This window comes from Lissotriton helveticus, chromosome 2_1, assembly GCF_964261635.1.
Source record: "Lissotriton helveticus chromosome 2_1, aLisHel1.1, whole genome shotgun sequence".
In the NCBI taxonomy this organism is placed as follows: Eukaryota; Metazoa; Chordata; class Amphibia; order Caudata; family Salamandridae; genus Lissotriton; species Lissotriton helveticus.
The window spans coordinates 713515366-713535690 of record NC_136059.1 but is presented as its reverse complement, the minus strand read 5'-3'; positions in this window follow the sequence as shown (position 1 = coordinate 713535690).

The window sequence follows — 20325 nt, the reverse complement described above, 5'->3', positions numbered from 1 at the left end:
GCCTCCCCCTGCGATGGTACGCCTCTTCTGGGGCAGGGCTTTACAACGTGACGGATCTGGGAGATGCGTCACGTTGTAAATACCCCGCACCATGGTGCATCTTTTGCGCCGCCGCTGCGTCACAAAAGTGACACAACGGCAGCTTAAAAGCGGCGCAAGGGGCTTGTAAATCTGCTCCATAGCCTACATGTGGGACTGCGAGTGAAAATAGACGAAAGATAGAGTCCAATGTTAAAGAAATAGTGAGTTCATTTAAATAACACAGTCTTTAACTTTGCCGTTGTGAGGCACCGTGTCAGCACTGATGGCAGTGCTTGATTTGTAAATAAAAACATGCCAGTGCCCAATGAGCTCCTCTGACCACTGTCTAAGACTCAGACGGCCCTTCCGATAGAAAGCACCATGGCTTATGACTAAGGGCCTAATTTAGAGTTCGGCGGTGCAGAAGACTGCTGAACCCGTGGATTCGGTCCCTGAACCTCTAGACAGGCGGTTCACATGCCGTATTACAACTTCGGCGGTGGGACTGCCACAACCGCTGGGAATCCCTGATCCCGCCCCGGTAGCGAAGAGGTGTGAGGCTGTATTATGCTTGCTGTCCCATTATTACGAGTTGCCTCGCTGAGACCCTTGTCATGGCGATGAGCCTGCCATGAAAAGGGTAGCGGTGAGGAAACTAAGGGGGCCCTACAGGGCCCACTGTTGCCTCTGTTCATGGGGTTGCATACAGGGTGGCATGTGGTGTGCCCCCCTGTCTGTAATGCACCCCCTGTTCCTGCACAGAACAAAGGGCACAACATTTTGCATTTCGGTCCAGGGAGGAACAGGCTTCGGCACTCCCACAGCAGTGCCTTTCGAAGGCTCTCATATGAGCCTTAAAATAGGCTCCGCCATGGGACCACTGCCTCAGGACCACCTATACCAGTCGATATACAGTAGGCAGGCAGGCTGGCTGCAGGTTTGGCGGTGTTGCAGTGGGGCACTGGCATAACGGCCCGCTGCAACACTGCCAAACCAGTAATGAGGCACTAAAAACTTCAATTGGATACATTGGTCCACTGCCAGCGAGTGTAGCCTTTTCAAATAAGGGAAGGCGGATGGTGGATGAGAGTTATTAAAAACCAGCCTAGCTGCAGCCTACGAATCAATTAAGTGGGCAGACTCAACTACAGAACATTGGAATAGTCCAATGTGGCTGTCACCAATGCTTGCACAATTGTTTTCCTGGTGTGTACTGGGACCGGTTGTAGCATTTTCTCCAGGGATCGCAATAGTGCAAAGTAGGTGGCCATGACTTATGGAATTTGTTGGAGAAAAGTGAGAACTTCACCTAATGTAAATCCCGGGTTTCTTACAATGGCAGTTGGGCTTGGGCATTCACACAAATTTCAATGGCCACCAGTTATGTGACCAAAGAGACATTTTGCAACAGAACAGTTTCTCAGATTTATCTGAGTTGAGATTCAGCAGCTCTTTTTTATCCAGTCTGCTATACATATGAGAAATGTAAATGTCTTTAGAATCCCTCCATTAATCACTGTGCATCATCTGCATATGATACCTTCTTGAGACACCGGGACTCCATAATAATTGCGAGAGGTGCCATATAAATATTTATCAGCATATGATACAAAGCAGAGCCCTGAGGGATACTTTGCCTCAATAGTTTAGAGGGTGAGACAAAGGGAGGAAGAGGGACAATCTATGTTCTATCTGATAGAAAAGGCTGAAGCCACTGTTGTGTCAGGCCTTGAACCCCTGTATTCACTAGCTGCTCCTGCAGGATGGAATGAGATACAGTGTCAATGGTTGCTGACAGTTCCAATAGGACCACCACTGCAGAACAGCCTTGATCGAGATTTATTTTATGAATCTTACCACTTCCAAGAGGGTGGATTCCATGCTGAATCCAGAGAAAAAAGCCTGATTCCGTCCTCTCGAGCAGGCTGTAAGCTTCCAGAGCCTGTGATAGCCGTATGTTTATCAGTTTCTCTATGTATTTGGAAGGCAGCCGGGTAGAGAAAAATGAGCCTAAAATTGTCAGGATCTGCAGTAGGTTTTGTTAATAATGGTATGAGTTGGGATTGTTTGTAGCTTGGAGGAACCACTGCTGGCTCAAGAGTTAATTGAAAAGGTACTTCAGGCAAGTGTTTATAACAGAATGTGCTATTTTTAGGGCTCGGCCTCCGCCCACGTAAGTGGGAGGAGTTTCGAGATCCTAATGTTAAAGAAAAAAAAAAAGTATCTCCTAGGGCTTTGGCGAGACAAATTCCACACATTCCTTAGTGTGTTATGTCATCTGGCCAGTGATTCGTCTTCGTTGTGGTGTCGTTTTAATAGCCTTGAAGTGATAGGGTAAATGTAGTTTTTGTCCACCATGTTGGGCATTTTTCGTTCGTGTGCGCGCAAAGAAGTACATTAATTATAATTAGGAGCTGTCAGGGTGCCTCCGTAAGTGAATCCAGATGGCCGGGCGCGTTCACCATTCAGCAGCGCTCAGCGCGCAGCTGCTCCATGCCAGGCCGGGAAAGGGCTTCATTAGTTCAAGAACAAGAGTCTGAGGTTCTGTCATGGGCTGTTCTTTTAATCTCAGTTTCATTTTTTTTCTGGAATGGTCCGTGGCCGGTGTGAATGGAATTGTTCTCTCGAGTTTATAATGTGTTTCTTTGCAGCAGCTTTTGTTTTCGGAGCTGAGGTAATGAATAGCAAGCTGGCAGGCAGCGCCTTTTAGAACTGTTTGCTTTCTGGGCAGAGTCCTGCAGTGGTGTTGAACTTCAGCATAGTCTGACAGGCTGCTGTATTGTTTGTATTTTCCCATACCGCCTGCGTCAACTTTTTTCCACACACGAATTTCCAACAGTTTTGTTCTCTCTGAATAATGCGCCTTGTTACTTCCTTCAGACAGCAAGCAGAGTTTTAAAGGAATGATTCAAGGAGCCCGTCAGTTGTTGACACAACGAAAGGTGAGGTAACGGTTTGCTTGCAGTTACGGACCTTCGTTTTGGGTTTTTATTGGTATTGTTTTTCCTAATGGGATTGGCGTTTGCGAGAAAATTGACTGCCCACAGCTGCGCTTGTAAGACGCGCCTGGCAAAGCGTGTCACGAGGGCTGCGTGGGGCTGATACAGATGCTCGCGCCCTATCAACATTGGGGACTGTATATTGACCGTCGTGCTGAAAGGCGGAGCAGCAGAAGTAGATTTCCGTTCTTGACTTAAATTCTATTCTTCCGAGCTCTGGGAGAAACCCCGAATGGAATCTAGGTATCCTGCTAGTTGCAGCGTTTGCGCGATGGCAAAAGAGGAAGTGTGCTAAGTTGTATTGTTTTTATTTTTTATAAAGTAAAGAACATTGGTAGGAAAGTTTGTAGAACTCCCCAAGTCTAGCAACTCGGAACACATACTTTGATTATGTCGTTTTTAGAACAGTCTGCCAAAGAATTCATTTCACAACTTGTAAATGCAGTTTGAGAGTTGAGACTGCAGTTTGAGAGTGCAGTTTGAGAGTTGAGAGTGCAGATTGAGAGTGCAGAGTGCAGTTTGAGAGTGCAGAATCAGAGTGCAGAATCAGAGTGCAGTTTGAGAGTGCAGTTTGAGAGTGCAGTTTGAGAGTGCAGTTTGAGAGTGCAGTTTGAGAGCAGTTTGAGAGTGCAGTTTGAGTGCAGTTTGAGAGTGCAGAGTGCAGATTGAGAGTGCAGTTTGAGAGTGCAGATTGAGAGTGCAGATTGCAGATTGAGAGTTGAGAGTGCACGTTGAGAGTGCACATTGAGAGTTGAGAGTGCAGTTTGAGAGTTGAGAGTGCAGTTTGAGAGTTGAGAGTGCAGTTTGAGAGTTGAGAGTGCAGTTTCAGAGTTGAGAGTGCAGTTTCAGAGTTGAGAGTGCAGTTACAGAGTGCAGCATGAGAGTTGTGAGTGCAGTTTGAGAGTTGAGAGTGCAGTTTGAGAGTGCAGTTTGAGAGTACAGTTTGACAGTGCAGTTTGAGAGTGCAGTTTGAGAGTGGTGTTTGAGAGTGCAGAGTGCAGTTTGAGAGTGCAGAGTGCAGTTTGAGAGTTGAGAGTGCAGTTTGAGAGTGCAGTTTGAGAGTGCAGTTTGAGAGTGGTGTTTGAGAGTGCAGAGTGCAGTTTGAGAGTGCAGAGTGGAGATTGAGAGTTGAGAGTGCAGTTTGAGAGTGCAGTTTGAGAGTGCAGTTTGAGAGTGCAGATTGAGAGTGCAGTTTGAGAGTGCAGTTTGATAGTGCAGTGTGGGAGTGCAGTGTGGGAGTGCAGTGTGAGAGTGCAGTGTGAGAGTGCAGTTTGAGAGTTGAGAGTGCAGTTTGAGAGTTGAGAGTGCAGATTGAGAGTGCAGATTGAGAGTGCAGTTTGAGAGTGCAGTTTGAGAGTGCAGTTTGAGAGTGCAGTTTGAGAGTGCAGTATGAGAGTGCAGTATGAGTGCAGATTGAGAGTGCAGTTTGAGAGTGCAGTTTGAGAGTGCAGAATCAGAGTGCAGAATCAGAGTGCAGAGTGCAGATTGCAGTTTGAGAGTGCAGTTTGAGAGTGCAGTTTGAGAGTGCAGAGTGCAGATTGAGAGTGCAGATTGAGAGTGCAGATTGAGAGTGCATTTTTAGAGTGCAGTTTGAGAGTGCAGAGTGGCAGTGAGTGCAGACTGAGTGCAGAGTGACAGCGAGTGCAGACTGAGTGCAGAGTGACAGTGAGTGCAGACTGAGTGCAGAGTGACAGTGAGTGCAGAGTGACAGTGTGTGCAGAGTGAGTGCAGAGTGAGTGCAGAGTGAGTGCAGAGTGAGTGCAGAGTGAGTGCAGAGTGAGTGCAGAGTGGCAGTGAGTGCAGAGTGGCAGTGAGTGCAGAGTGGCAGTGAGTGCAGAGTGGCAGTGAGTGCAGAGTGACAGTGAGTGCAGAGTGACAGTGAGTGCAGAGTGACAGTGAGTGCAGAGTGACTGTAGAGTGAGTGCAGAGTGAGTGCAGACTGACAGTGAGTGCAGAGTGACTGTAGAGTGAGTGCAGAGTGAGTGCAGAGTGAGTGCAGAGTGACAGTGAGTGCAGAGTGGCAGTGAGTGCAGAGTGGCAGTGAGTGCAGAGTGGCAGTGAGTGCAGAGTGGCAGTGAGTGCAGAGTGACAGTGAGTGCAGAGTGACAGTGAGTGCAGACTGACAGTGAGTGCAGACTGACAGTGAGTGCAGAGTGACTGTAGAGTGAGTGCAGACTGACAGTGAGTGCAGAGTGAGTGCAGAGTGAGTGCAGAGTGAGTGCAGATTGAGTGCAGAGTGACAGTGAGTGCAGAGTGACAGTGAGTGCAGAGTGACAGTGAGTGCAGAGTGACTGTAGCGTGAGTGCAGAGTGACAGTGAGTGCAGAGTGACAGTGAGTGCAGAGTGAGTGCAGAGTGACAGTGAGTGCAGAGTGAGTGCAGAGTGACAGTGAGTGCAGAGTGACAGTGAGTGCAGAGTGACAGTGAGTGCAGAGTGGCAGTGAGTGCAGAGTGACAGTGAGTGCAGAGTGACAGTGAGTGCAGAGTGACAGTGAGTGCAGAGTGACTGTAGAGTGCAGAGTGACAGTGAGTGCAGAGTGGCAGTGAGTGCAGAGTGACAGTGAGTGCAGAGTGACAGTGAGTGCAGAGTGACTGCAGGGGCAGTGTGTCAGGGTGCACATTGTGTGAGTGTGCAGAATGAGTGTGCAGGGTAAACAGTGTGTGACTATGCAGGGTGACATTGGGAGTGTGCGGGTGAGCAGTGTGTGAATGTGTAGGGGCAGTGTGTGAGTGTGCAGAAAACACCACACACACATACACCACACACACATAACGCACACACAAACCACACACCTCAGTCTCTCAACACCACACACTTGTCACCACTCAACACAACACACTCACCACCACACTCACTCCCCAGGCTCACCCCCACAGACTCACCACCACACACTCACCAGCACACAGAAAACAACACACACAACAACACACCCCCAGCCGTCAATGAATGCTTTCACCATGCACAAACACCAACAACCATCATCCATCTGTGCACGCTTTTACCAAGCACACACCCACCAGCCGTCAGTGCACCCTTCCACCAGGCACACACACCTCCAGCCGGCAGTGCACTTTTCCACCAAGCAATCGCAGTATGGTACACTTTACTTTTAAACATATTCATATAAAGCACAGCATGCCACCATTGGTAAAATTACAATTCAACCAAGATACTTCCACTACACACCACATGCACACACTCCATAACACATGGCAAAAAGACATTGGCATTTACAATGCCATTAGCTCAAACTCAAATAAATCCGAGCCCGATTGCATTTCTAATGCTTGTTAATATCTGCGGATGGCATGGGTCTAATGGAAAGCCTGACCAACTATTGACCATTGCTAAGACCGACCAATTCTTGTAAATAAATATTATTGAATGCTATTAGACAAGGTCCTGAAGATGGGTCTTGTTCACTTAGTGGCTCTGCCTGAGAGGTCCACACTCCACAATCAAATTCAGAATAAATAGTCTCAAAGTTATTGTGAAAATTCGGATAGATTGTTACAAATTTCTGCTGTGGGAGAGAATCTTAGCTGGCATGCTGCAGGTGAGAGAAAGAAGTGTACAGTTTTAGATATTTCTCTTGGAGCCTTTGCTACTGATATGAGGCAACTCAGGGTGAATTGATTTCAGTTGAACCACTATGAACTTATTTTTGATTTTCTTCTTTATATAGATTTTTCGCTGTCATCATAGCATTTTTGGCAACTTTTCTCTAGCTATTTACAGTGGCTTTTCTTCTCTCTTAGATCATGGATAAACCATAAAGCTGTTAGCTCTTAGAGAGGCCATTTTTCAATAGGGCAATATGATTCATGACCTTTGTCAACCATTAGTAGTGTTGACATCAGCTTCCGTCGTTCCCTTAAATATATGCTTAGCAGAAGAAAGTACATTTTGGAAATTATATGCCATAACTTTGTGCCATATCCAAGAAGATTTGAAGGTTGTTCTATTGGGGAACAGCCATTACATCGCTGCTGATACCTCGCATGCCATTACAGTGCATGCGTTGTAACAACGCATGACCATCACAATGCAATTTTTTACAATGCATAGGCCTTTACAACGCATGACCTTTACAACAAATTTCATTGTAAAGGCATAAATGGTAAAGGGATATGTTTTTCAAATGTAAGTATTAGGTAAGTATGAGTTTTGGGGTGGTGTGGGTAATTTTAGGGTTTAGGGTGGGTATGGGTTTTGGGGTGGTGAGGGTAATTTTAGTGTTTAGAGTGGGTAAGCAGTTTAGGGGTGGCATGGGTAATTTTAAGGGTTAGGGTGGGTAGGGATTTTGGGGTGGCATGGGTAATTTTAGGGTTTAGGGTATGTATGGGAAATGGGGTGCCTGGGTAATTTTAGGGTTTAGGGCGGGTATGGGTTTTGGGGTGGCATGGGTTAATTTTAAGGTTTAGGATGGCTATGGATTTTGGGGTGGCATGGGTAATTTTAGGGTAGCTGAGGGTTTTGGGGTGGCATGGGTAATTTTACGGTTAGAGTGGCTATGGGTTTTGGGGTGGCAAGGGTAATTTTAGGGTTTAGGGTGGCTATGGGTTTCGGGGTGGCAAGGGTACGTTTAGGGTATAGGGTGGCTATGGGGTTTGGGGTGGCAAGGGTAATTTTAGGGTTTAGGGTGGATATGGGTTTTGGGGTGGCAAGGGCAATTTTGGGGTTTAGAGTGGGAATGGGTTTTGGTGTGGCAAGGGTAATTTTAGGGTTTGGGGTGGGTATGGGTCTTGGGGTAGAAAGGGTAATTTTAGGGTTTATGTTGGCTAAGGGTTTTGGGGTGGCAAGGGTAATTTGAGGATTTAGGATGGGTAGCGGTTTTGGGGTGGCAAGGGTAATTTTGGGGTTTAGGGTGGGTATGGGTGTTGGGATGGCATGGGTAATTTTAGGGTTTAGGGTGGATATGGTAATTGGGGTGGCAAGGGTAATTTTAGGGTTTCGGGTGGGTAGGGGTTTTGGGATGGCATTGTTAGTTTTAGGGTTTAGGGTGGATAGGGTTTTAGGGTGGAATGGGTTTTTTAGGGTTTAGGGTGGGTATGGGTTTTGGGGTGGCAAGGGTAATTTTAAGGATTAGGGTGGGTATGGGTTTTATGGATGAAAGTGTAATTTTAGGGTTTAGGGTGACTATGGGTTTTGGGGTGGCAAGGGTAATTTTAGGAGTTAAAATGCAAGAATGCAAAAAGCAAGGCTGGCAGTAAAAAAGGCACTGTTATTGCCAGCCTGGCTCCTTGTAAGCAACGACTATAAGTACAAGGTGCATGTTTGCGGACTGCTTGCAGGTTTTCAAAACACATAAATAAAATGCATTGTCATTTACAATGCCAATACCACAAACTCTCGCAAATGCGAGACCTATTGCATTGCAAATGCTTATTTTGGTTTACTTCTGTTTATTCCTGCTCACCACTTCCTCGTCTCCTCCCTTCCCAACTCTTTGAAATCACTGTAAAGCGCCCAGATACCACTAGTGGTGACAGTGTTGCTCTTTACAAATGATGGTTGATTGACTGATTGATTGATAGTGTGCACTATCTGACAAATTAATAAATGGGGACTCATCTTTGCTGACGTTTTTCTTGTTCCAGGGCTCAAAGTTTCGCATTTCTCACACTGTGCCTCTAGCTCAAGGCATCTGAAATTAATTAGTATATTTAATTAGAGGAATTTCTATTTTATTCACCAGGGATTGGTGAGAGATGTTATTCTCTATTTTCTTTAATAGTTATACGGTTAGGAGTCAGAGCTTGCCTTCTTCTGTTTAGAGCTCCTGCACAATCATCCACAACTTTGCTTGTTTGGGGAGAAATGCAGAGACAACGACCCTTCATAGTCATGTGTGGAGCTGGAGCTCTAAAGGGCCAGAGAAGGGGTTGGCTTCTACTTCTAGCCCCAAGCTACCTACGCAGGATGAGGCTGTGTGGCCTACCTACATAGGAGAATCTTGGTGAAACCAGACCGCTGCTAGAGGCACCGTGCATTAGGTCCTTTCGCCCATACCATGCAATCGGAATGATTGAAAATGAACAGAGGTAAGGTGGCCCAAGGCAGACTGTGCATACGTAACATTAAGCTTTTGATTGATTGATTTGATTTGAAAATGATTAGAGCGCAACAGTCACCCAAGGGCATCAAGGTGCTAAAGACTAGCCATCCATGCAAAGGGCACCTTCTGTACCCCTCCAGCTGCCCCAGCAGAGGAATCACTCAGAGAATAACCATGTCTTAAGAACCTTCCTGAATGGCAGAAGAGAAGGGATGGCTCTCAAGGTAAAAGGAAGAGAATTCAAGAGTTTGCTTGCGGCCACAGTGAACGCTCTATCGCCCCACTTCTTTCTTTTGGTTCTCGGTACCGCAAGCTGCAACTGGCGAGATAAACACACAAGTCTACCAGGGGAGTGCCAGCAGAACATTATTTTTACTCTTGTAGGGTAGGGGAGATAAAGTGCCTTGTGTCTAATACAGAGTGATTGAAAGCTGATGCGTTCATTGATGGGAAGCCAATGTAGAGTTACAAGTCCCTTCCCTGCAGGTTGTGTTTGAGGAATGTCCAGGACAATTCTCGCCAATGCATTCTGCATTACCTGGAGTTTATATTGCACAGTCTTATTCGAGTTCAGGTAAAGTGAGTTACAACTGTCCAGTCTGGACATTAATAAGGCAAGAGCTATCTGTATAAGTGTAGGCAGTAGGATTAGAGGGAATATTTTTTTAGCATCCTTATAATCCAGGTGCAAGAAGAGACGGTACGATTTGTTTGAGCATTAGGGTCCAATTGCATGTCCAGTATAACTCCAAGATTCTTGGCCTTCTTGCCCAGCATAGGACACAGACCTAAGGATTGTGTCCAACGATTGCTGTTCCAGCTAGATAACCCTGATCTGAAGATCATAGCTTTAGACTTGTCCCCATTCAGCTTCAGGAAGTTACCTGACATCCACTCTGCCACTTTGGATATGCAGACGAGAATATTCTCTGATGCTGAAATGGAGCCCTTGGGGATTGACACCAAGATCTGTGTTTCATCAGCATATAAAACCACCTCCACTCTGAAGGAGTTAATCACATCCGCCAAGGGAGCCAAATAAAGATTGAAAAGAGTGGGGCTCAGCGATGAGCCTTAAGGGACTCCACATGGTAACACAAAGGATTCTGAATAGAAGTGCTGTAATTTTACCCTTTGAGATCTTTCACTCAGAAATGAGGACAAAAGGGCTAGTGCTTTATGAGAGATACCAAAACTCTGGAGTCTGTCCAACAGCAGCATAGGCGAGATGGTATTAAATGCTGCTGACAGATCCAGGTGTATCAGCACCACCCCCTGACCCTCATCGGCGGTTTCAGTACCATAGTATCTCCTAAAGCCAAACTGTGAGTCATTGAGCCAAAGTTGCTATTCCACAGTTTACATCAGCTGGCTATTAAGATACATCTCAAGAATCTTGGCAGGAACTGGAAGAAGGGAACTAGATTGATAGTTCTTGCATTCCCCGGGGTCTTGTTTCTTTTTTAGGAGAGGCCTAATAATAGCCTGCTTTCATCTACGAGGATAGGATCCAGATAGGATCACATTATTCTTAAGTTTACAGAGAGATTCTGCTATGCTATCAACAGCCATGTGAAGAACTGCTGGAGGGCAGTCTTCTAGGGGTGGTGAGCCTGCATGGGTGTTCAAAAGATATTGTACGACCCTTTGGGGCGAGAGAGTAGAGAATTTAGAGAGACCATGGGTCATATTAATTAGATCAGATGTCCCCTCCTGATCCGTTGTCGTATGCCTGCCGGGGACCATTGTCAGGTGCCCTTGAACATCCACCGGAGCCGACGATGTACCCAATGCCCCTCCAACTCAGCCGTCACCCGAGCTACAAAATTCAAGGTAGTGTCTAAACCGGGGGGGAAAGGGGAAGTGGAAAGAAAAAGAGAGACAGCCTTGGTCGAGAATTGGTATATCTTCTCTGTAGTTGATAATGGTGTCTTTAATAACTGCACCTGGATAAAGACAAAATGAATACTAAACACATGGACTAAACCACATTTCTAAACCTTTCTCATTATTTAGTCACTGCATTTACCCATATCAATCTTGGCTTTAGCTTCCCTCTTGTTGATTGTTGTGATTCCCAGTTAACCACCTTGGTGCTAGGGTACAGAACATTAGTGTTATTATCGCCCTGATAAGTTTTCAGTACATTATCATAACATTTTAGACCTGCTCTTTACCTGGTAGTAACTGTGGAAGCTTTTATATTGTTCAACTGAATTTTTTTGTTCGTGGACTAGGTCGTATAAATATGTATATCGAAAACGTTAAATAACCAAATGCATGAGTTCCTTCATACGCTGCTAGAACAGTCTGACAACTATGAGTTGTTGCGCTCATGTACTGTATTGACCTACAGTTCCTTCACTGCAGTTCATAGTTCAAAGGATATGAAAAGGGAAAAAAAACAAATTAAACAAGCCTGACTGGGTTTCTTCGAATTTCTCCTCCTCGCGCCAGACGAAGTTTCATCCCACGTTGCGCATGCGATAGTTTAGATGAAGACTTCTTATCGGGAAAGACTGCGTTCGAGTTTTCAAGTTATTCAGAAGATTCTTTTCAGAGTTCGTGTGAAGGCGTGCTTCGTCCTGCAGAAACACAGTTGAAGTGCGCAGTTCTAATTACGAACGCGCACCTTGCCTTCATCTGCAGTCGCGTGACAGGCAAACACTAGACCGCTAATCTTTGTAGGCAACGTCTGTACAGCACCACCATGTTTGCTGGTAAATGAATTCCGTATACTGTTTAAGCAGTGTCTTAGTGTGAGTATGGGGATCGTACATCCTTTCTTCCTGAACTGACACCTAGTATGTCAACGCTGGCGTTGATTCTGACTTTCATTAGTTCTAGCCACTGATATCCTGACAGTACCTCCCTCCAAAGGGGTCCCACCCATTTTGGGTTTTGTTGGATGGGCCTTGTGGAATTGGTTCACCAATCTTGGTGCATGTACATTAGTAAAGGGTTCCCATGACCTTTCTTCTGGTCCAAAACCCTTCCAGTCAACTAAATAATACAATACCCCTTTGGTAATTTTGGAGTCTAAAATTCTACTGACCTCAAACTCATTTTCTGACTCAATTATCATTGGTAACGGTTTCTTTTTGAGTCTGGCCTTGGCTGGGTTTCTCTTTAAAAGTGATATATGAAAAGTTGGGTGAATTTTTAGGGAGCTGGGAAGTAGTAGCTTAATCACCACAGGGTTTATGATTTTTTGAACCTTGAAAGGACCAATAAATCTGGGTTGGAATTTCCTATTCCCTTTTAGTCTTAGGTGCTTAGTGGACAACCAGACTTGGTCTCCCAATTCGAACTGAGCTCCCACTCTCCTTTTCTTATCAGCTTGACTTTTGTATGACTCTTTTGCTTTTGTCAGATTTTCTTGGGCCTTTCTATAAGAAATTTTTAAACCGCTTACTAAATCTGTGACCGCAGGCACTGTCTCTTCTTTTTCCCCTAACATTAAACTAGGATGTCTTCCCGTGTTTAAGTAAAAGGGTGTGTAACCAGTAGAACTGTGAACTTCATTGTTATAAGCGAACTCCGCCGTCCACAGTAATTCAGACCAGTCACCCTCCTGTTCCATCAAGTATAGTCTTAAATATTGTTCCAATTCTTGATTGACTCTCTCGGCCTGACCGTCTGTTTCAGGATGGTAACTGGTAGAATACCAGGAGTCGATGCCTAAACTGTGCTTGAATTTGTTCCAGAATTTGGATACGAATTGAGCCACTCTATTAGAAATGATTACTTGGGGAATCCCATGAGCACGCACTATGTGTTGATTAAATACTTTAACCAACTGCGGTGCAGTGGGTATAGTCTTCAATGGAACAAAATGGCTCAATTTGGAAAATGAATCTACTAACACCAGTATGGCTGTGTATCCCTGGCTAGATGGTAGGTCTACAATTAGGTCAAGAGACACCGTATGCCATGAATGCGGTGCATTGGGAAGAGGCTGTAATAACCCTTGTGGAGCCTGCCGATTGGGTTTCCCTTTTATACATGACTCACAAGTTGCAACATACTGTCTCACCTGAGTTGACATGCCTGGCCACCAAAAGTATCTTTTAATCAACTCTAAGGTTTTCCTGGGTCCTTTGTGACCAGCCAAATGATCATCATGACATGTTCTCATAGCCTTCTCCTGCAATTCGTCAGTTGGTAGGTATAATTTCCCTTCATAATATGGAAGACCTTTCACCAATTTTCTTTTATCATCTTCACCTACCCAATCGCTTAACTGTTTCTCCGAGTGAGTTCTCAGGATTTCAGTGGTGAATTCTTCAGAATGAATTCCTCCAATGATTTTATTTTGAGGAATAATGGGTTCTTCTGAGGTTACTCTTACAGCATCGGATGTATTCATTCTAGATAAGGCATTAGCCTTCCCATTCTTCACGCCTGGCTTATACGTAATAACGAAATCAAACTCCGAGAAATACAATGACCATCTCAATTGTTGAGGAGTTAGCGTCTTTGCTGATTTTAGGAATTGTAAGTTACGATGATCTGTGTATACTGTCACACAGTGTCTGGCACCCAGTAAATAGTGTCGCCAATCCTGAAATGCCTCTTTGACAGCTAATAATTCTTTGTCTGCAATGGAGTAATTGATTTCCGGTTCTGACAATTTTCTGGATCTGTATGCCACTGGGTGAAGTTGACCTGTCTGCTTGTTTCTCTGCGATAAGATTCCGCCCGTGGCAAAGTCTGAGGCATCTGCTTCCACAAAGAAAGCCTGCTCTGGATCAGGGTGCATCAAAATTGGAGCTGTGACGAAAGCCTTCTTTAAAAACTGGAACACTTCTTCAGCCTCTTGGGACCATTCAAACTTCTTATCCTTCTTTAAGAGCCGAGTGATGGGTGAGACCGAAGCGGAAAAGTTAGATATAAATTTCCGATAAAAGTTGGCAAAACCAAGGAAGCTTTGTATTTCCTTTACGTTCCTTGGCGATGGCCAGCCTTGAATGGCTTGCACCTTTGACGGGTCCATTGATACACCTTCTGCTGATAAGACAAATCCTAAGAATTCCACCCGATCGGTGTGAAAAACACACTTTTCGAGCTTAACAAATAGGCAATTGTCTAACAATTTCTGCAAAATGGCTCTGACATGTACCACATGATCTTCCATGCTGTCAGAAAAAATTAGTATGTCGTCTATGTAAACGACAGCTACTCAAACTAGGAATTCGCTGAGCACATCATTGACCAGATGTTGAAAGGCTGCTGGCGCGTTGCATAAACCATATGGCATTACTTGATATTCAAACAGACCGTATTTGGTTCTGAAGGCCGTTTTCCATTTGTCGCCTACAGCCACTCTCACTAAATGGTACGCCCCTCTGAGATCGAGCTTAGTATATACTTTAGCTCCCTTGACTTGGTCCAAAAGCTGTGAAATAAGAGGCAATGGATATCTGTTTTTTACCGTTACCTGATTCAATGCTCTATAATCGATGCAAGTGCGCAGAGTGCCGACTTTCTTGGGTCGGAAAAACAACGGTGACGACACTGGGGATTGCGAAGGCCTGATGAACCCAATCTTCAAATATTCCTCTAAATATTCCTTCAAATGAGCGTTCTCTGTTTCGGTTAACGCTTATATGCGACTGCAAGGTAATTTCGCTCCAGGTTCCAATTCGATTTTACAGTCGTATTCACGATGCTGTGGGAGCCTTTATGCATTCTTTTTATCAAACACGCTGGCCAGGTCTTGATATTCTTTGGGAATTTCGCCTGTTTCCAACACACAAATGCTATTTGTAAGCAGAGCTAATTCCTTCGCCGGAGATCCCTCCGGTTTGTGACTCAATTTCGCAAAACAATTGTTCTTGCAATATTCTGAATTCAATGTGACAGTTCTTCTCTCCCAATCTATAGTTGGGTTGTGTTCGGACAACCACGGTAGACCCAAAATCAATTGAAACTGGGGGGCATCGATGAGGTTAAATCTGATATACTCACAATGTCCCTCCAATCCCAATAGTTCTAAAGTTTCTGTCTCTTCAGTTATCGGACCTGACGTAAGGTTGGTACCGTCTACAGCCTTAACCACCTCGAAGTGTTTCTTTTTCACCGCCTTTATACCAATTTCTTGGGCGTACCTTATGTCGCAAAAATTTCCAGTGGCCCCTGAATCTATCATGACGGATACTCCGCGGTTCTCTTTTGCTCCATACCTTACGGTGAAAGAGACGATCAAATGTGGAGCTGCAGATTGCTAGGTGTTGGCTAATTGTTGAGGCACTTGAGTTGGCTCCTCTGTACATCCCACCAGGGCAACTCCGTTCACTGGTGGGATCTGTCTTTTAACGCTGCATTGACCTTCGATCTTTTAGGGCACTCTTTCACGAAGTGTCCCGAACCACCACAATACATACACAAATTTTGGGATCTTCTTTTCTCTCTTTCTTCTCTAGTAAGAGGGCCTCTGATGGATCCTATTTGCATTGGTTCCTCTCCTGATGCAGCATCTGACTTGACACCTTCGGGCTTAATACGGTCTAATCTTGGAACAAAAGATCTGAAATCCTTCTTCTTTTCTGACCGTCTTTCAAACAGACGGTGCTCAATTTGAAGAACTAAATCAATTAATTCTGAGATTTCCTGCGGTCGTTTCGGAATTTGTGCAAGAGCATCTTTTAATTCATCTTTTGAGCCTCGATAAAAAATGGCCGATCTTTTGGCTTCTGGCCAATCGGTTTCCACAATCAACTTGTTAAATTGTGCAATGTAAGCCACCAGGTCGCGATTTCCTTGCTTAAGTTCCAACAACTCGTTATCAGTTGCTTGATTTGCCGTTCTCCTATCGAAAATTCTCAAAAACTCTTTTTTTCAAAGTTCACAATTGTACAAGGCTGGGTCGTTCCGAGATACTAAGGGCATGGACCAAGTGGCAGCGTCACCACTCAAGTAAGACAGCATGAAAGCAACTTTAGCCTGATCTTCCTTAAAAACTACTGACCTGCATAGAAAGTGCAAAGAGCACTGGGTGAGAAATATCTGTGCCTTGTGTGGGTCCCCAGTGAACCTCTCAGGATTGGTTAAAGGAACAATTGGAGCCACTGAATGTATTACCTGCGTCGCCACCTCAGCCGCTGACCTACGAGTTGGATCTAACCCTGGCAAAGGACTGGTGCCGGCTAGAAACTCATCCATTTTCATTTTAATCTGATGAGTCTCCTGTTGGGATCTTTTAATTTCTTCCCTCAGATTTCTGTTCTCCTCAGCGGGCTGGGACAATTGGTTCTGCAACCCTTCTAATATACCCGCTAGGGTTTTCAAATCTAAACCCTCCGCCATCTCGACCCGGGTGGATATATATATTGGCACTTCAATCTGTCAGGTGCCCTCGAACATCCACCAGAGCCGACGATGTACCCAATGCCCCTCCGACTCAGCCGTCACCCGAGCTACAAAATTCAAGGTAGCGTCTAAACCGGGGGGGAAAGGGGAAGTGGAGAGAAAAAAAGAGACAGCCTTGGTCGAGAATTGGTATATCTTCTCTGTAGTTGATAATGGTGTCTTTAATAACTGCACCTGGATAAAGACAAAATGAATACTAAACACATGGACTAAACCACATTTCTAAACCTTTCTCATTATTTAGTCACTGCATTTACCCATATCAATCTTGGCTTTAGCTTCTCTCTTGTTGATTGTTGTGATTCCCAGTTAACCACCTTGGTGCTAGGGTACAGAACATTAGTGTTATTATTGCCCTGATAAGTTTTCAGTACATTATCATAACATTTCAGACCTGCTCTTTACCTGGTAGTAACTGTGGAAGCTTTTATATTGTTCAACTGAATTTCTGAGTTCGTGGACTAGGTTGTATAAATATGTATATCGAAAACGTTAAATAACCAAATGCATGAGTTCCTTCATACGCTGCTAGAAAAGTCTGACAACTATGAGTTGTTGCTCTCATGTACTGTATTGACCTACAGTTCCTTCACTGCAGTTCATAGTTCGAAGGATGTGAAAAGGGAAAAGAAAACAAATTAAACAAGCCTGACTGGGTTTCTTCGAATTTCTCCTCCTCGCGCCAGACGAAGTTTCATCCCACGTTGCGCATGCAATAGTTTAGATGAAGACTTCTTATCGGGAAAGACTGCTTTCGAGTTTTCAAGTTGTTCAGAAGATTCTTTTCAGAGTTCGTGTGAAGGCGTGCTTCGTCCTGCAGAAACACAGTTGAAGTGTGCAGTTCTAATTACGAACGCGCACCTTGCCTTCATCTGCAGTCGCGTGACGGGCAACACTAGACCACTAACCTTTGTAGGCAACGTCTGTACAGCACCACCATGTTTGCTGGTAAATGAATTCCATATACTGTTTAAGCTGTGTCTTAGTGTGAGTATGGGGATCATACATCCTTTCTTCCTGAACTGACACCTAGTATGTCTACGCTGGCATTGATTCTGACTTTCATTAGTTCTAGCCACTGATATCCTGATAACCATCGAGTGGCTAGATGGCCTAGAATTGGGATCAAATTCTGTATAAATGTCCAAGATTTTGGACTGGAAAAAAGTTGCTAGTTGGTCACAAAATGCTTGTGAAATCTCTGGCTCTACTCTGGATTGAGAGTCGGAGAGCTGTTGTACTAATCTCAATAGTTCTTTGGTGGAAGATGAGTTTTCTATTTTATAGGAACAATATTTAGACTTTTCTTCCTGTGTGGAAAATAGAATATTGTCGTTATGTATGTCCCATTACACACCCTCTCTTTCACGTCCCGAGCTCATCATGACGGTAACTAGAAAATCCGGGCACATAAACGTAAGGTTGCACGCAAACACATCTCTTCCTCAAACTGCAACTACACATTCTTATGGTCAAGCCGATTCCGAGAAACGAGCCCCGTTCAAACCACCCCCGCTTATGGTCAGGCCGATTCCGAGAAATAAGCCCCCGTTTGCCAAGACACGACAACCAATTCCGAGAACCAGCTCCTGTTTGCTAAACACATGGCACCAGACATCCGATCAGCAGCGCCTTGAGACCCTACGGGTGAGTAGTGCGCTCTATAAATGACCTGATTGATTGATTGATTGATCACGACCATTTCTCTATTTCTTATCTAAGGAACCAGCCTAGGGTTATTTCTCAACACTCTGCTTCTGCCGTTACTTCCTCACCATTATGACACAGTTACGTCGCTACTGCCATGATTCCTGTATGATTGCCACATTTTGTAACTGAACATTTCTAAAGGGAAGCTCCTTCCTCTTTTCTGTATATATATATACTGTATTTTCTTTGATTAAAGTAGAGACCATTCCCGAGCCTCCTTAGGTGACGGAGCTCTCCCTTAACTCGAGTTACTGAATAAAGCCCCTGAATTCTAACCACCACGGACTCTGCTCTTCATGCTTGACCTTATTGATATTATAGAAATTCCGATCAAGGTAAATTACTAAAATATTTACCACAGCAAATTGGCCCCCGCACACGGTCTTTCCTTTCTCCCCACACGCTGGTGATGCAGACCCGAACCTGTCTCTCCAGACACCGACGGACTTCCAAATGCACACTGCAGGGTGTTCCTGCATGAACTCCTTCGTGTCCAAGAGGGACCGTACCGCGGCCTAGCCATCCACACGAGGCGGTAAGGACGACAGCGGAAGCCTCGACCCAGAGCCCGAACATTGTGAAGTTGCCGAGTCCGAGGTCTTCAGAACCCCGACAAGCCCCTGATCAAGAGCGCAGCGCAACAAGTCCAGTGACCTGGTTTCCAAGGTCTTCAAGTTCTCTGCACCTCGGTGAGTACTGCTAGGGGTGTATCAATAGGCGTTCTGATCTTTTTCAGGACACGGTCAAGACGGGTTCTGGTTTTCAGAGCACGGTCAAGACGGGTTCTAGGTTTCTAGAAAACGGTATGTTTGTACTCTGATACTCAGGGTATATCAAGTTATCAAGTGTAAATTGTTTATTTATTGACGAAAATGCCTTTGTTTTCTAAATTGTGTAAACTGGGTACCCGGAAGGGGTTACTGGAACAACCTGTACCAGTCCCCCCGAAGGATACTCCTGGTTACTTCATGTATACGAAATATGGAATTGGTGCCATCTTGTATTTGGATCTTTGGGAAGGTTACACTAAAGATTTAGAAATTGCGATCCTATGGCCAAAGAGTGACACATGGGATTTGAATTGTATCATGGAAGTTGAAAAGAAATGTTGGGAAAAGAAAGCAAGACCCTCGATGTTAGAGAGTGTCGAAATATGGCAAAAGGAAGCACATCGAAGGGAACAGAAAGAGCAAGGGAAAGTGGAGAAAGCAAAGAGAATGTCAGAAGAAAGTAAGATGAGAAAGTTACAGGATCAGAATGATGAAATTCATTTTGAACAAAAGAAAAGGGAGGTCTCGGCCTCTGTGACGGGTATATATCCCGTCCTCTCGCAAAAGACAGGGTCCGGTGGAAGTTCAGACCCTAACATCCCCATAGCGCCTCCACGTCCTAAGGTTCCTTCTGTGCCCGAACACTTCATTACCACCTATTTATTGGAACCACCTCCTGCTTATACTAATCAAATAGCAAACAGACGAGTAGTTACCCAGACGGAACCCATCCCTGACACTTCGGGTGGTGTTCTACCTATGTTAGAATGTGAATATGACCCTACTCCAGGGGAAGGCCCACAAGCAGATGTCTCCTACCGCTTATGGGAAGTCCTAGAAAGCATACGGGAGGTACCAAATATCACAAATTGCCTAAATAGAATTTACGAGGCTCTTCGAACAGGAGAAAATTTAGAAGTCCTACAAGAGGCTATTAAAAATAGACCTATTGCTCATAAAAGATGCCTCTCACGATTTATGATTACCTGTTTCATCCGCATGATCACAAGTGCTGGAAAAAAGGTTCTCGACGACCTACTTCAGCTAGATCAAGCAGTAGTAGCGGGAAATTATAATAAAATAAAAGAAATAGATCTCTTCATTCCTCTCTTTACTAGTAAGGTTTCCGACTCACACCAGAAAAATGCTCCTACCCACTAGACCGAGAATGAGGGTACAGACGAAGACAGGGAACAAGGAACTGCTTTTCAAGGAGCAGTACGTTCCCGTATCCCTCGCTCCCTAGGTAGCGGACAACTCAGGAGTAAGACTAAAAAATTGTCAGCTTCTTCAGATAGATTATTCCAACAAACACAAGAAGCCTTGGATGATTGGATGGACGACGAGCCTCCACTCACCACACAAGAAAAAGAACTTGCTCGATCAAGTGCTCATT